This window comes from Oncorhynchus nerka, linkage group LG22, assembly GCF_034236695.1.
Source record: "Oncorhynchus nerka isolate Pitt River linkage group LG22, Oner_Uvic_2.0, whole genome shotgun sequence".
Taxonomy (NCBI): domain Eukaryota; kingdom Metazoa; phylum Chordata; class Actinopteri; order Salmoniformes; family Salmonidae; genus Oncorhynchus; species Oncorhynchus nerka.
This window is the reverse complement of record NC_088417.1, coordinates 462,198-468,516: the sequence shown is the minus strand read 5'-3', so window position 1 is coordinate 468,516 and position 6,319 is coordinate 462,198.

Sequence of the window (6,319 nt, the reverse complement as noted above, 5' to 3'; positions counted from 1 at the left end):
CACCACTGATAAATCCACCATAATTGAGAATTTCAATAAGCATTTTTCTACGGCTGGCCATGCTTTCCACCTGGCTACTCCTACCCCGGTCAACAGCACTGCACCCCCAACAGCAACTCGCCCAAGCCTTCCCCATTTCTCCTTCTCCCAAATCCATTCAGCTGAAGTTCTGAAAGAGCTGAAAAATCTGGACCCCTACAAATCAGCCGGGCTAGACAATCTGGACCCTTTCTTTCTAAAATTATCTGCCGAAATTGTTGCCACCCCTATTACTAGCCTGTTCAACCTCTCTTTCGTGTCGTCTGAGATTCCCAAAGATTGGAAAGCAGCTGCGGTCATCCCCCTCTTCAAAGGGGGGGACACTCTTGACCCAAACTGCTACAGACCTATATCTATCCTACCATGCCTTTCTAAGGTCTTCGAAAGCCAAGTCAACAAACAGATTACCGGCCATTTCGAATCTCACCATACCTTCTCTGCTATGCAATCTGGTTTCAGAGCTGGTCATGGGTGCACCTCAGCCACGCTCAAGGTCCTAAACGATATCTTAACCGCCATCGATAAGAAACATTACTGTGCAGCCGTATTCATTGATCTGGCCAAGGCTTTCGACTCTGTCATCCACCACATCCTCATCGGCAGACTCGACAGCCTTGGTTTCTCAAATGATTGCCTCGCCTGGTTCACCAACTACTTCTCTGATAGAGTTCAGTGTGTCAAATCGGAGGGTCTGCTGTCCGGACCTCTGGCAGTCTCTATGGGGGTGCCACAGGGTTCAATTCTTGGACCGACTCTCTTCTCTGTATACATCAATGAGGTCGCTCTTGCTGCTGGTGAGTCTCTGATCCACCTCTCGCAGACGACACCATTCTGTATACTTCCGGCCCTTCTTTGGACACTGTGTTAACAACCCTCCAGGCAAGCTTCAATGCCATACAACTCTCCTTCCGTGGCCTCCAATTGCTCTTAAATACAAGTAAAACTAAATGCATGCTCTTCAACCGATCGCTACCTGCACCTACCCACCTGTCCAACATCACTACTCTGGATGGCTCTGACTTAGAATACGTGGACAACTACAAATACTTAGGTGTCTGGTTAGACTGTAAACTCTCCTTCCAGACCCATATCAAACATCTCCAATCCAAAGTTAAATCTAGAATTGGCTTCCTATTTCGCAACAAAGCATCCTTCACTCATGCTGCCAAACATACCCTTGTAAAACTGACCATCCTACCAATCCTCGACTTTGGCGATGTCATTTACAAAATAGCCTCCAATACCCTACTCAACAAATTGGATGCAGTCTATCACAGTGCAATCCGTTTTGTCACCAAAGCCCCATATACTACCCACCATTGCGACCTGTACGCTCTCGTTGGCTGGCCCTCGCTTCATACTCGTCGCCAAACCCACTGGCTCCATGTCATCTACAAGACCCTGCTAGGTAAAGTCCCCCCTTATCTCAGCTCGCTGGTCACCATAGCATCTCCCACCTGTAGCACACGCTCCAGCAGGTATATCTCTCTAGTCACCCCCAAAACCAATTCTTTCTTTGGCCGCCTCTCCTTCCAGTTCTCTGCTGCCAATGACTGGAACGAACTACAAACATTTCTGAAACTGGAAACACTTATCTCCCTCACTAGCTTTAAGCACCAACTGTCAGAGCATCTTACAGATTACTGCACCTGTACATAGCCCACCTATAATTTAGCCCAAACAACTACCTCTTTCCCAACTGTATTTAATTTATTTATTTATTTTGCTCCTTTGCACCCCATTATTTTTATTTCTACTTTGCACATTCTTCCATTGCAAAACTACCATTCCAGTGTTTTACTTGCTATATTGTATTTACTTTACCACCATGGCCTTTTTTGCCTTTACCTCCCTTCTCACCTAATTTGCTCACATTGTATATAGACTTGTTTATACTGTATTATTGACTGTATGTTTGTTTTACTCCATGTGTAACTCTGTGTCGTTGTATGTGTCGAACTGCTTTGCTTTATCTTGGCCAGGTCGCAATTGTAAATGAGAACTTGTTCTCAACTTACCTACCTGGTTAAATAAAGGTGTTCTCAACTGGCCTACCTGGTTAAATAAAGGTGTTCTCAACTAGCCTACCTGGTTAAATAAAGGTGTTCTCAACTAGCCTACCTGGTTAAATAAAGGTGTTCTCAACTAGCCTACCTGGTTAAATAAAGGTGTTCTCAACTGGCCTACCTGGTTAAATAAAGGTGTTCTCAACTAGCCTACCTGGTTAAATAAAGGTGTTCTCAACTAGCCTACCTGGTTAAATAAAGGTGTTCTCAACTGGCCTACCTGGTTAAATAAAGGTGTTCTCAACTGGCCTGGGTTAAATAAAGGTGTTCTCAACTAACCTACCTGGTTAAATAAAGGTGTTCTCAACTGGCCTACCTGGTTAAATAAAGGTGTTCTCAACTAGCCTACCTGGTTAAATAAAGGTGTTCTCAACTAGCCTACCTGGTTAAATAAAGGTGTTCTGTTCTCAACTAGCCTACCTGGTTAAATAAAGGTGTTCTCAACTAGCCTACCTGGTTACCTGGTTAAATAAAGGTGTTCTCAACTAGCCTACCTGGTTAAATAACTAGGTGTTCTCAACTAGCCTACCTGGTTAAATAAAGGTGTTCTCAACTAGCCTACCTGGTTAAATAAAGGTGTTCTCAACTAGCCTACCTGGTTAAATAAAGGTGTTCTCTAACTAGCCTAACTAGCTGGTTAAATAAAGGTGTTCTCAACTAGCCTACCTGGTTAAATAAAGGTGTTCTCAACTAGCCTACCTGGTTAAATAAAGGTGTTCTCAACTAGCCTACCTGGTTAAATAAAGGTGTTCTCAACTAGCCTACCTGGTTAAATACAGGTGAAATAAAAGATAAAAATAAAAAAAATACACAATTTACGTCACAAATAGTATGGTTAGTGCTACTAGTGCAGTTGGTATTCGAACACAGCTCTGTTCTCAGCTAGTCGTGAAGCCTCCTGGTCTCAGCTGATGGGATGCTAGTGGTGAAGACTCCTGGTCTCAGCTGATGGGATGCTAGTGGTGAAGCCTCCTGGTCTCAGCTGATGGGATGCTAGTGGTGAAGACTCCTGGTCTCAGCTGATGGGATGCTTGTGGTGAAGACTCCTGGTCTCAGCTGATGGGATGCTTGTGGTGAAGACTCCTGGTCTCAGCTGATGGGATGCTTGTGGTGAAGACTCCTGGTCTCAGCTGATGGGATGTTAGTGGTGAAGACTCCTGGTCTCAGCTGATGGGATGCTAGTGGTGAAGACTCCTGGTCTCAGCTGATGGGATGCTAGTGGTGAAGACTCCTGGTCTCAGCTGATGGGATGCTAGTGGTGAAGACTCCTGGTCTCAGCTGATGGGATGCTAGTGGTGAAGACTCCTGGTCTCAGCTAGTGGTGAAGCCTCCTGGTCTCAGCTGATGGGATGCTAGTGGTGAAGCCTCCTGGTCTCAGCTGATGGGATGCTAGTGGTGAAGACTCCTGGTCTCAGCTGATGGGATGTTAGTGGTGAAGACTCCTGGTCTCAGCTGATGGGATGCTAGTGGTGAAGACTCCGACTCCTGGTCTCAGCTGATGGGATGCTAGTGGTGAAGACTCCTGGTCTCAGCTGATGGGATGCTAGTGGTGAAGACTCCTGGTCTCAGCTGATGGGATGCTAGTGGTGAAGACTCCTGGTCTCAGCTGATGGGATGCTAGTGGTGAAGACTCCTGGTCTCAGCTGATGGGATGCTAGTGGTGAAGCCTCCTGGTCTCAGCTGATGGGATGCTAGTGGTGAAGACTCCTGGTCTCAGCTGATGGGATGCTAGTGGTGAAGCCTCCTGGTCTCAGCTGATGGGATGCTAGTGGTGAAGACTCCTGGTCTCAGCTGATGGGATGCTAATTGCTCTTTTCTGGAATCCTCCATATTCTGCTCTGCGTGTATTATTGGGTGTTTTAGCTTGTACACAGAGGATGTTTTTGCATAATTATGCATGCAGAGTCTCAATTTAATGTTTATCCCATTTTGTGAATTCTTGGTTGGTAAGTGGACCCCAGACCTTGCAATGATAAATGGAAATGGGTTCTATGACTGATTCAAGTATTTTTAACCAGATCCTAATTGGGATGTCAAATGTTATATTCCTTTAGATGGCGTAGAAGGCCCTTCTTGCCTTGTCTCAAATCGTTCACAGCTTTATGGAAGTTATGTGGTGCTGATGCTTCGGCCGAGAAGAGTATATATATTTTTTTTGTGCTCAAGGGCAACAGTGTCTAGATGGAATTTGTATTTCTGGTCCTGGTGACTAGACCTTTTTTGGAGCACAATTATATTTGTCTTACTGGGAATTACTGTCAGGGCCCAGGTCTGACAGAATCTGTGCAGTAGATCTAGGTGCTGCTGTAGGCCCTACATGGTTGGGGACCGAAGCACCAGATCATCTGCGAACAGTAAACATTTGACTTCAGAGTCTAGTAGGGTGAGGCCTGGTGCTGCAGACTGTTTTAGTGCCCTCACCAATTCATTGATATAAATGTTGAAGGGGGTGGGGCTAAAGCTGCATCCCTGTCTCACCCCACGGCCCTGAGGAAAGAAATCATTGTTTATTTAGCTAATTTTAACCTCACAATTGCTGTTTGTGTACATGGATTTTATAATGTTGTACGTCCCCCTTACTGTTTGTCAGTGTGTGGAGGGTGTGCAGGGTGCATACGTGGTCTGTCATACGGTATTTTGGTAAGAAGCCAATTTGACATTTGCTCAGGACATTGTTTTCACTGAGGAAATGTTTGAGTCTGCTGTTGATGATACTGCAGATGATTTTTATGAGATGGCTGCTGATGCATATTCCATGGTAATTTTTGGGGGGAGGTCCCGTCGTTCTGGGAGAGGGTCTCGCTGGTCTGGGCGGGATGTCCGTTGAGCTGCGGTTCAGAGCGATGTCCTTTAGGGTCCTGGTGAAGGTGGGCACTGCTGTCTTGTATAAGTGGACCTGGTCATAAAGGCTGTTCTAGTCCAGGGTGGAGTGGTGGGCCAGGTAAACATTTGGTTTTGAGGCACAGTCACGGGAAATACTTGCATTTACCCGCTGTATGGTAGCAGGGTGGAAGTATTTTTGTGGTAGCAGGGTGGAGATAACCAGTTGTGTGTTGGGGAAAGTAGAAGAAGCTTTTTCATTAACACCCTTTCCTGCTGTGTTCTCAGGTTGTTCTTGCCTGTGTGTATTATTATGTGGCTGGGTGTTCCTAGTTGGTCCTCAGACAAAAGGACACCAGAGTTTAGAGCCTGTGTGTTGTATTTATTTCCCATTGGAGTCCATAAGGAGTACAATCTGTAGTTTGTGGGTGTGGTGGGGTTGTCAGGAAGGCTATCAGGTGGGCTGATGGGAGGGTGAGGGGGGGGTGCTAGGAAGGTCTGGGGTCCGCTGGGCTTGGGGTTCTTCATTTATCTGTTCTGCTGTAGTGTTGAGAGTTTGGTCAGGATCTGAGGTGGACTGTTCTGCTGTAGTGTTGAGACTTTGGTCAGGATCTGAGGTGGACTGTTCTGCTGTAGTGTTGAGACTTTGGTCAGGGTCTGAGGTGGACTGTTCTGCTGGCTTCTCTGTGGGGTTGCCCGCTCTTTAATGTGTTGTTCTGTCACACATCTTTCTCACCTTCTCCTCCTTTGGTGTTCTCACCTGCTATTCCAGCTCCGCCTTACTTCCAGCTGGGTGAATTTATCCTTCATTTCAGTGAGGGAGTAGTGCTCTGTGCTGGGAGGTTGTCTTTCCGCTTGGGGTTGCTCATCTGTGGGGTTGTTTAAGGAAGATGTCTGACTTGTTTGGGGTGGGAGAGTCTTTCTCAAGAGAGAGCTTCTCCTGCTGAGCTCCCTCTTCGATTCAGGGGAAGTCCAGGGGTTGGCCTGTACCAGTACTGTTCAGGTTGGCCTGTACCAGTACTGTTCAGGTTGGCCTGTACCAGTACTGTTCAGGTTGGCCTGTCAGTCCTCATTGGCTAGTATCCTGAGTTTTCTACCCATCATTACGCTCTCATCCCCCCTCTCATCCCCCTCTCTCGCTCTCACCCCCCCTCTCGCTCTCTCGCTCTCACCCCCTCTCGCCCCCTCTCGCCCCCCCCTCTCGCTTTCACCGCGCCTCTCGCTCTCACCCCCCGCTCTCACCCCCCTCGCTCTCTCGCTCACCCCCGCTCGCTTCTCTCGCTCTCGCTCGCTCTCTCTCTCACCTCACCCCCTCGCTCTCTCGCTCAACCCCCTCTCGCTCTCTCGCTCTCAACCCCCCCCATCTCGCTCTCTCGCTCTCACCCCCATCTCGC